Here is a 16,417-nt window from a genome sequence, read left to right on the forward strand (position 1 = left end):
TCTTATTAAAAAGCAGATCTCTCAGGACTAACATAAATTGAAATGCTCTAATTATGTGCACCTTTAGAATTCCCTTGGTCCTTGGCTATAAAACTGTCAAAGTGTCAAGACAATCATCTTCCCTAGTTGTGGACAGTAAGCTGTTACCCTTTCTAACCTCTTTTCCTTCACATACCAGGTTCTTGACAGTAACTCCATCCCACTTTGTTTTTGCCACTTTGAGTCATGTTGATACATTCAATGCCTAATGCCAGCACTTTCTTCTCTCAGTAGAGAAGAAATCAGTTGTTGATATGCTGGTGTAGATTCCTGCATATGGTACAGTCCTGCCCACGTTTGGCATTCAAAATCACTCTTGATGAGCCGTTCTCATCCAATGTTCCTGAAGCAGAACAAACTTGCCAAGGAAACTATGTCTGTAATGACATATTTTTGGAATAGACTCTTCCAGCATCAAAATCAGTCCTTCTGATAGCCACCAAGATGGCCATAAATAATCCTTGTCTCCTAGTGTGTTAGTCAATTCTCACACTGCTTGAGACTCTGTAATTTATAAAGAAAAGAGATTTAATTGACTCACAGTTCCACATAGCTGAGGAAGACTCAGGAAACTCACAATCATGGCAGAAGGCGAAGAGGAAGCAAGGACCTCTTCACATGGCAGCAGGAGAGAGAAGTGCAAGCAGGGGAAATACTAGACGCTCATAAAACCATCAGATCTGGTGAGAACTCACTCAGTATCATGAGAACTGCATGGGGGAAACCACCCTCATGCTCCAATCACTTCCTTCCCTCTACACATAGAGATTACAGGTCCCTCCCTTGACACATAGAGATTACAATTTGAGATGAGATTTGGGTGAGGGCACAGAGCTAAACCATGTCACCTAGTATTCACACTCTCCAACATTAAATCAGAAGCAGCATGTGTTACCATTATAATACAGCAGATATGATGCTGTGTGACTTCCAAGGCCATAAAAGAAATAGCACTTCCTATCTTTGTCTTTTGGACAGCTTGTTTTGGGAGAAGCTAGCTACCCTTCCATAAGGACACTTAGCAGCCCTTAAAAGATGATCAAATGGAGAAGAACTGAGAGTCAAGAAGTCTCAAGACAAATATTAAATTAAAGTTGTAACTGTTCAACGGATGTCAGACAGTCTTAAAGCATTCCTCTAATAAATAAGAGAAGGGGAGAGAATTACAAGGTAAAAAGGCAAGGAAAAAAGTAAAAACAAAAAAACAAAATCACTTAGTTTTGTGTAAAGAAAAAATCATGAGTCCATAATAAAAACTCTGGGAACTCACTTGGACAAAACACACTCTTCGGTCCTAAATTTTCTTTAAGCAAGAAGGAGAAGCTGAGAAGATTGTACTGCTTCTCAGGAATAGTTTTTTTTTTTTTTTTTATATCTACTTTATAGGTGGGCAAGGTAGAGAAAGGTGATAGGAAAAACACAAATAGTAGTAAGAGATCATGGAGGGAAATGAACAAAGAGATTGTAGAAAGCAGAATGAGAAGCTAGTCATGAATTTTACTCACCACAAGAGTAGAGAAGCCTGGCAAATGTCTTTTGAGTAACCTGATTTTCCATTTGTGCTACAATCCATGTATCAAGTCAATCACTGATAAATATGGGACTTGGATTTAAGTTGTGAGATATTTTATGTTAAACATAAGTAGTCTTGTTCAAAGAAATTATTTACTGCAGCCTTAAATTGTCTTAAGAATGATTGTATTTAAGAATATTGGTATTTCAGTTAATGTAACCACTGATTGCTTTGAAATTCCGGCAGACTGGCAAAATACATTTTTAAACAATCAATGTATTTAAAATTTTAAAGTTTATTTAGTGTGTCTAAAGTAATAGCAAATCAGGATATAGTTTCTCTCATGGTCATGGCAAATCTTGAGTAATTAGTCTATAATAATTCAGTCAGGAGAAAGTTAGTTTAGTAGATCTGCCTTAATTCAAGCCACGTTTTTAATTTGGGGATCATTGGGGATAGTAATAAAAAGTTTGAAAAATAATAATTTCACATTTTACAATTTTTTGTCATTTCCTTTTTAAATGTATCAAAAGTGCAATCCTTCAGTTTCACTTTTCCTTCAAAAATAAAAAGCAGAGGTCATGTTTCCCCAAAGCTGTTTTCTCTTTATCTTTAATTTTAAAAGTTGATTTTTAAAGATATCTTTAAAGTCCTTTACCCTCAACATTCATAAGAGATCAATTGGACTTTCCTTTGGAATCTGGAATTGAGTAAGTGCATCATACAGATGAGTTGTAAAAATGCTTATCTTAATGTGTCCATTCACATACAATTCCTCTCATTTGATTCAAAGACTTTTTCAGAGAGCTTGCCTAATGTTAGCAGATGATCTCATTTTCTGACCATGGTTTGGAATAAAAAGATAAGAGATTTAATATTTTGTAAAATCAAAAAGTGCCGTGATTTTAAATATTTTATACCATATAAAACTCTCTGTAATTCAAGGGATCTTAGGTATTACGATTCCCACTTATAGAGGTAGAAACTAAGGCCCAAACAAATTAAATGAGTTGCCCAAGGTTACATAAGAATTATATTCCCACTGCTTAAACTTAAAACCTTTGCTCTGTTGCCTATTTCATGCTGCTCCTCTCAATATAAACTCTGATATACAGAAAGATTAATCTGTCAAAGCTATGTGCAATGGCTTCTGATAAGAGAAAAGGCTAAGTTCAGAGTAGACCATGGAGTGCCCTGATGCCTTGTCATTAAACAGTGGGATTTGTCCATCTACAGGCCTATAGACTGTAGGGTAGATAGGAGTGTCTTTCTTAGATATTGCAGTGCACTCTTGATGTGGGAAACAATAAAATATAATTGAATTTCTATTGTCATGCATTTAACTGTGTATTATTATATCTTTGGATATGATACCCAGAACTTTGTACTACCAGAACTGATTGCCTTCTGGAAACTATTCCCAAAATAGACTGAGGATAGTGTCCATGCTCCTAGTCTACAGTGCACAATATTGACATATAATTGGTGTATCCACTGAAGACATTGTTACTACTAAAGTCTGCAGATATTTGCAATAGCAACTTCCTTCTGGATCTTTTTGCAACACCTTTCTAGTCTCTTATCTAAAGGGGCTTGGACACAGTGCTTTGACCTTCATACTGATAATTTTCACTATAGTTTCCTGCAAGGGTTGAGACACTTCACAAGCAAAGTTTAAGTCAAGTTTGTTCTTTTTTTATCTTATTTTTCCCCCAAAGTTTTTTTTTAAGAGAAAATGTGTTATGTAAGAAAAATTGGGATTATAAATAAAAGCTAAAAGTGGAGTGGCTAATTTGAGAAACTGATAAGCTGAACTACTTTAATTTTTCTGGACTTTTTAAACTTGGATTGATAAAAGTGGATTGCCATGAAGTGAGGGACTGTAACTTTGTTTGAGTTTGCTGCAAATAAAACAGGTATAAGCCATTCCTAGAAAAAAAAAAAAAAAAAGGAAAATCAGTAATGGGTAGTATAAAACATTCTTTATTCCTGTGATTTAGGGGTACAGAGTACAATGCAGTAAAGGCTATTGCTAAGCAAAGAAAAGTAACAAATATGTAACAATTACTTTGGTGGTTGTTTATCCAATTCCAGAGAGTTGCTTGATATAATTTGTAAAAATTTTCATGGATAGTGAAAATTATCTTCCAGCTAATTTTTGCAAATGTGTGGATAATTCAATTTATCATTGTATTTTTGGTCCCCACTTACAGATTACAAAATCTCACTGAGTTAGTACTGTAGTGAATGGCAGACATGGGACACACTGTGATCATATTAAAATATTTGATCCAAAAGCTCTCCAATGTTTGCAACTTAGCTGTCTAAACTGATGCTGGCTCCATTTTCTCCCACATAGACTGACAAAATAGAGTCATCTGTCACAAAGAACATTAAAAACATTTCTGCCAAGCCGAGGACTAAAAGAGTGATCATGATCTGTCTTTCAGATGGGTGATATTCAGTGTCTTGACATTTATAAGGCAGATGCCACAAGTGACTGCTTTTTCCATAGGCCAAAACGAAAATGTCTTTTCTCACACTATTAACTAAGTGGAAAAGAATCACTTACAAGTGTTGGCTTTAGTAATGAGCATAAACCTGTTCACAAACCTGACTAGAGGGACATTACCTGATATAGCACATGTTCATCTGGAATTACTGATGAGTGTCTTAAGATCAAGGACCATAAATATATTTTATTCATCACTCTTTCCCTTGTTTCTAGTGTCGTGGCTAGCATGGAGAAGGTGTTCATTTAAAAAAAGTAATATGTGGAAACTAATGAAAAATAAAGATTATTATTTTAATGAAATTTTAAAATAAATTTAATAGAACAGTCTTCATGTGGAATGGAAGACTGATATGAGATTTGATTTGCTGGAAGTCAAGCAAGGCCAAGTAGGTATAATAGCATGTACCAAGGAATGAAGGTCTGAAATAATAGTGAATCGTGTCACTACATGCAGTGGAACATGGTTGACGCATAACATGTGAGTTGTAGACGGCCAGGACATGACTTTACACAGGTGATAGGAATTCGTTTTTTGAAAGGCTTCCTGTATCACCTTAAGGAGTTTTCATTTATGTCTGTATGCTGATGAGTAGGCATTGAGCAACTATAATCAGGAGAGTGACAGGATCAAATGTTGTGTGAAGAAAAGCATGTTTATAGTTAAGGGTGGGCAAGAGTAGCTACTGCCTCTAGCCTCAAACGCCAAACACCATTTACCTGAAGTATGTGGACAGCATAATCAAACCAATCTTATCTTCCGGTGAAATATATGGATAGAAATGGAGTTATGTAAATTTACAAATTGCCTGGAGTTCCAAATTGTTCCAAATTTCTTTGGAACTTTATCTAGAGTGCTTTATAAATTCACAATTTTATACTACTTTTCAGTTTAAATGTAAATTTAAGCCTAGAAAATACCAGGGCATATAGTATGTTTCTGTTCATTGATTTGATTAATTTAATCTTCATGGAGATAGATAGCTTTTCTTCATATATTTATCACAAATATTTTGAAAACAAATCTTGTTTTGGATATAATCATACAGTAAGCACTTACTTTTTATTAAGCAACAAGATACATACAAAAGTAAAGTTTTATTGGTAAACATAGATATTTCTGTGGTGAAAACATTTCCCAAAATAAAATATCTGTTCTGGCTGCCAATATAAAACAAGACAAAGATGATATGTTAAGAAAATTAAATCATTTACTCTTTGATGTTTGTGATAGCTGTTAAGTTAAAATTCATTTCACATTTAATTCCTTGAAAACAATGTGTAGTTTAAAGAATTACGGCATCATTGTGTTAAAATCTAATTCACTCCTGTGACATTTCTTGTCTGATACATACAAGCCTGTCTTCTAAGTATTATAGAGTTACAATGAGAAAAAAACACATTGTATCATTAAAAAAGGCAAAGGAAAAATAGACTACAATTATAGTAAACTTGATAACTTTTGTAATAGACAAATGCACAGATTGCCACAAGAATACTTAGTTTAGAAAAAGTCCCTTCAATGAGGAAACATCTGTGCCAAGCTTGAGGCATGAATAGGAGATCATTAGACAGGCCTAAGCAAGCAGAATGGCAATGAAGTTAAGGAGATATAAAATGAATGACGTGTTAAGGAAGGCACAAACTGTGTGCGTTTGTGTATGTGTGCCCATGCACATGTATGCTTGGGTGAGAGTTGGGGGCTAATTATAAAGTATCACAAGAAAGCATCAAAAGAAGGAACAGAAAAGTTACGTTGGAGCCAGGTTGTGAAGGGTCTTGGGTGCCTTGCTTCAGGTCAATTCTAGAAATACTAATTTAATACTCATGAGAGAAATAAAGGACAGGATGTGAGGTGATTTTCATAATGGATATTTTTTATATGTGGGGATAATGGGAGGGAATAGAAGTAAAGATAGTGTCAAGGTCATGCCCAAATTGTTGGTGACATTGTAATTCAGGACCTCAGGTATTATATCTACAGAGCAGATGAGATAGGTTAATAAGACGGACCTTAGAGATAAGTGAGGCCAGACTAACTTTCTCCAGATTCCTTAATCCATTCTACTGGAAAATTGTTATTGAAGTTGAACAAGGAGATTTAAATGGAAAACCTCAAGCCTAGAAAACAGATATGGGCAGCTAGACTCAAGTTACACTTTGTAACTAAATGAAAAATATGCAAACCAGCAAATCAGAGAGGAATAAATTTTGATCAGTCTTTCAAATAGTGTCATGGATAAATGACTGCACACAATTAGACACGAGCAATACAATTTTTAAAGAGTTATTAAAATGCACAACGCCAGTACTTTGTTAATATGGACTGTTTGGTGATTCTTATAATTCTATGTGGGACAGAAAATTAAAACAAATCTTTTGTATTTATTAATTAACATTCCCTCTGATATGTGGTCCTTGTAACTGTACATAGTTCATGGTGTTATAAAAATACATAGTAATTGCTCAATAAATATTTGTGAAATAAAAGAATACATGACTGAGTCTAGTGGCCCAGATGTTTTCTGCAAACTGTAGTAAATTCTAAACGTTCTGAAGTGTACAGTTTTTTTATGCAACTTACCATTATGCTAGCCACTTTAATAACTACATTATCCTTTCAGTTATATTAAGCTTGTAATTAATTAGACCACAACATTAATGACTTTAAAATTTCTGTTTAAGGTGATACTTCCCAATCACTGATCAGCTCCAATCCTAAGTGTTCAAGAATTATAGCACTGAAAGTGTCAACGGAGAGACTGGTGTCTTCGCTGTGTTTCCAGCACTGTCTAATCTGGGCTACAAATTCATAGATTTCAAAGAGGTCATAAGTTCCCTGCTTGCCAAGAATAAAATTCACGTAAATGATGTGACTGTACCTTCAACATAAAAGCTAGAAGCTAGTAGCAATTCTCTCACAGCTGGAGGCCTGGGTTTGTTATAGTCAGACAAGACTTTGTAATAATTGGGGAATTCGATGCCATGGTGTGTACAACCTGATGACTTTGATATAAGAGGTTATGAAATGTAGTAGAAGTAACATGTAAGCGTGGGCTGCTGAAAACCTGGGTTTGCTTATATCCTGGTTCTGCCACTTACCAGATTATTATTAGATATTCACTTGTTCATTCATTCACCAAATATTTCCTGAAGGCCAACTAAGTGCCAAGCCACTCTATTCTCTAGACATGCAGCAACAAACAAAACTGACATACTCTATGCCTTAAAGGAGCTTATATTCTTGTGTAAAAACAATAATGGGCAGTTTAAAAAATAATTTCAGAAAATAATAATTTTGAATATAAATGATAATGTGGTAGACATTGATGCATGTGGTAGATGGAAGCAATATATAGAAAACTGGGCAGGCAGTATATGAGGCAATATGATGCAACTGCACATAAAATGTGTGTCTTTGAGTAAAGGCAGATTTCTTTTGAGATAATATCTGAATGATGTGAAGTCAGCTGTACGAACTAAATAAACTGATTGTGTTTCTTTCCCTATAAATTTGGAATAATAATACCTACTTTGTGAACTAGTTCTGTGGATTAGAAAAAAATAGCATGTGGGAGGTGAGCATTGTGGATTGGCACATATTAGGACCTTGAAAAATGCAGGTGGTAAGGTATTTGTAATAGTGGTTGACAATAGCAATAAATGTTAGTGCTTAAAAATGGTATTTGTTCCTTGAAGAAGTAACTCAGGGAGAAGTTTATTTGGAATCTTTTCTCATAATTGCTATCCTCTTTTTTAGAGTTTCTCTGCATGTTTGGAACCTCACAAACACTTTCTGGTCTCAGATGAAGCCTGTTTGTTTTATTGTTTTCACACCCTGTGCTAATCTAATCAGCTACAGATGTGATGACTTTGTCCTGGCACATTCTGCATTATCCTGGCTCTGAAGAGAATTCATGTTACAGAACCACACTTATTATTGAAGCCTAGATTATTAGTCCCTCCAACCATTTACTGACCTCTTAATAGCAAGCTTTAAATACAGAGTATCTCCATTTTTATCTGCAATTCATTCTATTTGTTGTCTGTACCACACTTTTTAGGCTCAAAGGGTACTCTAGGGCAATGAAGATGGCCCATCCTTGCGATTACATGAATGCTCAATAAAAAAGAAAAATAAAAGGACATTATAGACACTCCAAATGGAAATTGCAAAGTAAAGTATAGTGCAGTAGGTCCAAATGCATGTTTGCCTTGCACAGTGCACTTAATAATAATATTAGGTTGATGCAAATGTAACTACGGTTTCAGGTTATGAATTTCAAATCATCATAAATAGCCTCAAATATTTATTAATGAAAATAAAAATCATTACAATCATCACATTTTTGCCAACAAGAAATGTTTGTTTATTCCCGTAGCGTAAAAATCCTTGCTTCGGGACTCGACAAACCCTTGGAAAGCATTCTCTGCATCCATTGGTCGTGGAAGCGTTTTCCCTGCAAATAAAAAGTTGCAGAGATACTTGAAGAAGTAGTAGTAGTAGTAGTAGTAGTAGATAATTGAAGAAGTAGAAAAGTTGCAGAGATACTTGAAGAACTACTACATATTCCGGTGAATATGGCTATGAGGAAAAACTTCATAGCCCAATTTGTTCAAGTTTTGAAGTACTGGTTGTGCGATGTGCAGTCAGACATTGTGGTGGAGAATTGGGCCCTTTCCGTTGATCCGTGCCGGCTGCAGCCATTGCAGATTTCGGTGCATCTCATGGACGTGCTGAGCACACTTCTCAGATGTAATGGTTTTGCTGGAATTCAGAAAGCTGCAGTGGATGAGACCAGCAGCTGACCACCAAAAAGTGATCACATTTTTTGGTGTGATTTTGGCTTTGGGAAGTGCTTTGGAGCTTCTTGTCGGTCCAATCGCTGTGCTGGCTGTCTCTGGTTGTTGTATAGAATCCACTTTAAGTCACACAATACAATCTGATAGAGAAATGGTTTGTTGTTGTCGCATAGAATAAGAGAAGTTGACACTTCAAAAGGACGAAGTTTTGGATTTTCTCTCAGCTTATGAGCCAGCCACTTATTAAGCATTTTCACCTTACCAATTTGCTTCAAATGCTGAATGACCAGAGAATGGTCGAACTGAAGTTGAGTTCTTCGCAGCTTCTCGTGTAGTTGTTAAGAGGATCAACTTCGATGATTGCTCTCCATTGTGAAACAGGAAAAGTTCCCTTATCCCCCTCACAGCTCATGCAGTGGGGGTGTGGCTTGCTTCTTAGGTATCCTGCGGCTAAAACCTCTAGTGGAGCATGCAGACAGGCAGGTCGTTGTCCTGGGCTCCAACCCCAGGACAGTGTCTAGGGGTGAATGTTTACAGCCCCAGAGGGCGTTTGTTACAGTGTGCTCTTTTACTTTTGCTGTCTGTAGGCAGCCTGTATTCATCAGTTCAGTTAGACCCTCTCCTTTATAGCAAGGACAAAGGGTTTTCTGTATCCCTGGTTCTTCCACTAGTGTGCTGGAAAACCTGGATAACACGTGGGCTTGGAGAATGAGTGTGAATTTTTATTGAATGGTGGAAGGAGCTCTCAGCAGATGGATGAAGAGCCAGAGGGGGACGAAGGGGGAAGATGGTTTTTCCCTGGAGTTGGGCCATTCAGTGGCCGAGCTCTTCTCTGACTGTCCTGGCCAGTTCCCCTCGGGCGTCCACATCATTCCGCTGGTAGATGGCCTGCTGGTGTCTGCTGGGGCCTGTCAGTGTGCTCTTCCACTCCTCCATTCCTCTCGATGTCCAGCCGCCTGTATGCTCTTCTGCCGGTGTGTTCCTCTCAACGTCCAGCCACTTGTGTCTGTGCCCTTTAGGGTCTTGGGGTTTTTATAGGCACAGGATGGAGGCATGCAGCGCCAGGGTGGTCTTGGAAAATGCAACATTTGGGCACGATAACAGGAGCACCTGTCCTCACTTAGGTCTGTGGGCACAGGCCCGAGGGTGGAGCCTCATCAGGGACCCCACATTTTTCTACCCAGCACTTCCCTGTCCCCCTCCCATATCCATTGGTCCTTGCCAACTTCCAGTGGCCAGCCACTATGCTCCTCATCTTCAAGGCTCTCATCTCCTTTGCAAAACTTCTTGAATCACCATTGCACTGTATGTTCATTAGCAGTTTCTGAGTCAAACGTGTTGTCGATGTTGCGAGTTGACTCTGGTGCTTTACGACCCATTTTGAACCTGAATAAGAAAATCACTTCAATTTGCTTTTTGTCTAATATCATTTCCATAGTCGAAAATAAACATAAAATAAACAGCAAGTAAAAAGTAATTCCCAAAAACATAAAGCTAGAAATGCCCATTAAAACGAATAACATAACCACATTTATTTAAGAATGTATTCCAATATCAAATGGCAAATTTCAACAATGCGTAAACCACAGTTAGTCTGAACCAACCTCATACAATGATAATTAAACAAGATGTATAAATAGGTTTACATTATTAAGAAAAGCAAAAGAGGGCCAGCCTAGTTAATTGAAACTTTTTGAAAAAATAATAAGTTCTTGGCCTTCAATTTTGAAGTCTGAGGTGAATTACTCAGGACAAGAGAAGGGTAGCTTAAGTTCTGCCCGCAATGGGATTCCACTGGAACATATGCCCTCTACCATCCCAACATAGTGTGCCCTTTGCTTATAAACCATATACACATTTTCAAAAATATAATTTTAAGGAAGGCCAAATTAGTGGCTTGCCTATTAGGCTTGTATTTCAAGCTTAAAAAATCTAACTATAGATTATCCTTTATTAATGTTTAGGTAAACTGAGGATAAAACTTTCTAGTTCCAGTGAAACCCAGGTAAGGCAGTATCTCCTTGGTTTGGGGCAATGGCAGTTGATGATTCTGTCTTCTCCGTCATTGCTTATTCCTTACTCCAGTAATGGTGCCTGACACCTAAAAGGCAATCAGAATATAGGGTGTGTTACTGTGAAGTAGTTAGAGCGAAAGTGAGAATGGAATTTAGTTAGTGTAGCATCACACAAATAAAGAGTGAAGTTTGTAAATGACTATTCACGCAAAACAATCTTTGAAATGCGTAATTGTTTTCAGGGAAAAATTTTTTTGGATCAATCATTTTGGAAATTGCTTCAATTCTTGTCTTCACTTTCTATGCATGTACAGTATGCATGTGATAAAATTATTCTAAAATTTAGAAGAAATGTAATTTTTGACCCAAATCACATGAAACTAAAGAGAACATTTCCAAATTTGGAAAGCATTTACAAAATCTTCTCCCTGGATCTTAGCCCTGCTTGCTGCCAGCAGATATTCATACTTTTGTGTTTCAATTTCAAATTCTTTGGTATCATTCATCTTTTTTGTTTGGTTGCTGTTATTGTTATTGTTTTCTGGTTACTTATTTTTCAGCTTTATTGAGGCATAACTGACAAATAAATATTGTATATATCAAAGGTATACAATGTGGAAATTTGATACATGTGTACATTGTGAAATGATTACCAAAATCATGTTGATTAACACACCCAGCACTTCACATAGTTCGTGTGTGTGTGTGTGTGTGTGCATGGCGAGAACACTTACGAGCTACTTTCTTAGCAAACTTCAAGTAGGCAATATAGTATTATTTGTTATAATCACCATGCTGCAAATTAAATCCCCAGAACGTATTCCTCTTACAACTGAATGTTTGTACTCTTTGTTCAATATCACCCCATTTCCTCCACCTCCATTTCCTGGTAATCACCATTCTACTCTCTGTTTCTTTGAGTTGAACTTTTTAAGATTCCTTATATCAGGCCGGGCGCGGTGGCTCACGCTTGTAATCCCAGCACTTTGGGAGGCCGAGGCGGGCGGATCACGAGGTCAGGAGATCGAGACCACGGTGAAACCCTGTCTCTACTAAAAAATACAAAAAATTAGCCGGGCGCGGTGGCGGGCGCCTGTAGTCCCAGCTACTCGGAGGCTGAGGCAGGAGAATGGCGTGAACCCGGGGGGCGGAGCTTGCAGTGAGCCGAGATTGCGCCACTGCACTCCAGCCCGGGTGACAGAGCGAGACTCTGTCTCAAAAAAAAAAAAAAAAAAAAAAAAAAAAGATTCCTTATATCAGTCAGAGTATACAGTATTTGTCTTTCTGTGTTTGTTGTTTTATTTAATATAACATGTTATGTCCTTCAGGCTCATTCGTCTTGTCACAAGTGACAGAATTCCCTTTAGTTTTTAAGACAAAATAGTATTTCTTTGTGTAAGAGTAAGCATTCCTTTATTCATTTGTCTGTCAACAGATGCTTAACATTGTTTTCATATCTTGGGTATTGTAAATAATGCCAGACTGAACATGGGAGTTCAGATATATCTTGAGATAATTATTTCTTTCTTTGTCTATATACCAAGTAATGGGATTCTTGGATCACACAATAGTTCTATTTTTAGTTTTTTAAAGAAACCTGCCAAATATTTTCCGTAAAGGTTGTAACAATTTACATTCCCACCAAAAGCATATAGGGGATCTCTTTTCTCCATACCCTCACCGATATTTGTTATCTCTTTTCTTTTTGATAACAGCCATAATAACAGGTGTGAGTGATATCTATGCATGTTGTGGTTTTGGTTTTCATTTTCCTGATGTTTGGTGTTGTTGAGTACCTTTAAATACATCTATTGGCCATTTTAAAGTCTTCCTTGGAAAAAATGTCTATTGAGATCCTTTGCTCATTTTTTATTCTGGTTATTGGCTTTGTTTGCTATTAAGTTTTATGAATTTCCTATATATTTGGGATTTAACCCCTTAACAGATATAGAATATATGCTTTGTAAATAGTTTCTCTCATTTCATAGGCAGCCTTTTCATCTTGTTTACTCTTTCCTTTGTGGTATGAAAATTTTTAATTTGATGTAGTCTCACTTGATTCTGGTTTTGTTTTTAATTTTGTTGTTGTTGTTGTTGTTTTTACTTTTCCTGCCCACACATTTGGTGCCATCATAAAAATAATTATGCCTCTGACAAAGGAGTAATATACCAAATCTACAAAGAACTCAAACACCCAACAAGAAAAAAAAAATCCCATTAAAAACTGGAAAAAGGACATAAACAGATATTTCTCAAAAGAAGAAATACAAGTGGCCAAGAAGCACGTGAAAAATGCGCAACATCACTAATCATCAGATAAATGTATATTAAAGCAATGATGAGATATTGTCTTGCTCAAGTCAGAATGGCTACTACTAAAAAGTCAAAAAACAACAGATACTGATATGGATATGGAGAAAAAGAAATACTTATACATTGTTGATTGGAATGTAAACTCGTTCAACCTCTATGGAAAAGAGTATGGAGATTTCTCAAAGAACTAAATATATACTACCATTTTACTCAGTAACCTTCCTACTAGGAAGGTTAGAGAAAAAGAAATCATTATATTAAAAAGACATCTGCAAAAAAAAAAAAAAAAGACACCTGCAATTGTGCATTCATTGCAGCACTATTCACAATAGCAAAGTCATGGAATCAAGTTAAGTATTCGTGAATGTTTGGCTGGATAAAAAATATGGTATATATACACCATGAAATACTACACAGCCATAAAAGAGAATGAAATCATGTCTTTTGCAGCAGCGTGAATGGAGCTGGAGGCAATCATCCTAAGTGAACTAACTCAGAAGCAGAAAAACAAATACCACATATATTTACTTATAAGTGGGAGCTAAACAATGAGTAAACATGGACACGAAGTTGGAAACAGTAGACATTGGAGACTTTTATTTAGCTTTCATAGAGAAAATATTACTCATAAAATGTTTTTCTTCTGGCTGGCAAATATACCATGAGTGTTGCTGTTACCAAGTTACATTTTAATATCATGTAACATATCCCTGCAGAGGAATCTTAAAAACATACTGCTGGGTAATGTTGAGTAAAAATGGCAAGGTACAACTACTTATATATACAATAAAGAACCATTTCTGTACGGACTTAAAAATAAGAAAAAATGATTTTTAATTTTCATGGACATATAGGTATAGTAAATCTGTTTTAAATAGAAAAAAAGATTGATTAAAAAACTAAAAAGTAAATTCAGGATAATGACTACTTTCTGGATGAAGAAGTCAGTAGGACAAGATGGGATCAGGGCACAAATTGGGAGTATATTATTTCTTAAATTAGGTAGTGGCTCACAAATGCCTTTTTAATTATAATACATATAAATTATGTATAGCTATGCATATATATATATTATATATAAGTGGCACCGATGCAATTTGTTTTCTTAATATATCGAATATATTATTTTGATAACAATATTTTATAATTAAATGTAACAAATTCTATACATAAAATTAAAACATGATCAAAAATTATCTGTGCATCAATACACACTACAATAATGAAAAGATACTTTAATGATGATGTATACATTTGCTTAGAAAATTTCCAATCTGGAGGCTCAAAAAGTGCATCTAATTTAACCTTTTATTTATCAACATTACTAGTGTTTCAGTGTCATAAAATTAATGAGAAGCTTAATTCCTACATATTGGAGATTTTTGTCTATGTAACAACAAAAAAGTAAGAAATCACAAAAATGTGCTGTAAATATGAAAAAACATGCTTCCTTTTTACATTTTTCAGTTTCTACTTCTGAAAATACTTATCTTTATATTTCTTCTAAAAGCTAAGTTGTAATTTCATTATTAATAGTTAATAAAATGGACAGCAGATTTAAAGACACAGGATTAAGCTTTTAGCTCTGAAAACAGTTTGATTTTAGAAATAACTGAAATTCTCTGACTTTCAGTTATTGTATTTTTAAAATGAGAAAGTTGGGTAATAGAGCTCGTTCATTTCTTTTTTTATTATTATTATACTTTAAGTTTTAGGGTACATGTGCACAATGTGCAGGTTTGTTACATATGTATCCATGTGCCATGTTGATGTGCTGCACCCATTAACTCGTCATTTAACATTCAGTATATCTCCTAATGCTATCCCTCCCCCCTACCCCACCCCACAACAGGCCCCGGTGTGTGATGTTCCCCTTCCTGTGTCCATGTGTTCTCATTGTTCAATTCCCACCTATGAGTGAGAACATGTGGTGTTTGGTTTTTTGTCCTTGCGATAGTTTGCTGAGAATGATGGTTTCCAGCTTCATCCATGTCCTTACAAAGGACATAAACTCATCATTTTTTATGGCTGCATAGTATTCCACGGTGTATATGTGCCACATTTTCTTAATCCAGTCTATCATTGTCGGACATTTGGGTTGGTTCCAAGTCTTTGCTATTGTGAATGGTGCCACAATAAACATACATGTGCATGTGTCTTTATAGCAGCATAATTTATAATCCTTTGGGTATATACCCAGTAATGGGATGGCTGGGTCAAATGGTATTTCTAGTTCTAGATCCCTGAGGAATTGCCACACTGACTTCAACAATGGTTGAACTAGTTGACAGTCCCACCAATAGTGTAAAAGTGTTCCTCTTTCTCCACATCCTCTCCAGCACCTGTTGTTTCCTGACTTTTTAATGATCACCATTCTACCTGGTGTGAGATGGTATCCCATTGTGGTTTTGATTTGCATTTCTCTGATGGCCAGTGATGATGAGCATTTTTTCATGTGTCTGTTGGCTGGATAAATTTCTTCTTTTGAGAAGTGTCTGTTCATATCCTTCGCCCACTTGTTGATGGGGTTGTTTTTTTCTTGTAAATTTGTTTGAGTTCATTGTAGATTCTGGATATTAGCCCTTTGTCAGATGAGTAGATTGCAAAAATTTTCTCCCATTCTGTAGGTTGCCTGTTCACTCTGATAGTAATTTCTTTTACTGTGCAGAAGCTTTTCAGTTTAATTAGATCCCATTTATCAATTTTGGCTTTTGTTGCCATTGCTTTTGTTGTTTAGACATGAAGTCCTTGCCTATGCCTATGTCCTGAATGGTATTGCCTAGGTTTTCTTCTAAGGTTTTTATGGTTTCAGGTCTATCATTTACGTCTTTAATCCATCTTGAATTAATTTGTGTATAAGGTGTAAGGAAGGGATCCAGTTTGAGCTTTCTACATGTGGCTAGCCAGTTTTCACTACCTGACTTCAAACTATACTACAAGTCTACAGTAACCAAAACAGCATGGTACTGGTACCAAAACAGACATATAGACCAATGGAACAGAACAGAGCCCTCAGAAATAATGCCGCATATCTACAACCATCTGATCTTTGACAAACCTGACAAAAACAAAAAATGGGGAAACGATTCCCTATTTAATAAATGGTGCTGGGAAAAGAGCTTATTCATTTCTAAAGTTTTATGTTGTATGCTGGAAAAGTCCCCAGTTTGATATTTGGTCTTTCACTCTCTCTGCATGTTTATACAGTGTTTTATGGAAATA

Source organism: Symphalangus syndactylus, chromosome 6 (assembly GCF_028878055.3).
Source record: "Symphalangus syndactylus isolate Jambi chromosome 6, NHGRI_mSymSyn1-v2.1_pri, whole genome shotgun sequence".
In the NCBI taxonomy this organism is placed as follows: Eukaryota; Metazoa; Chordata; class Mammalia; order Primates; family Hylobatidae; genus Symphalangus; species Symphalangus syndactylus.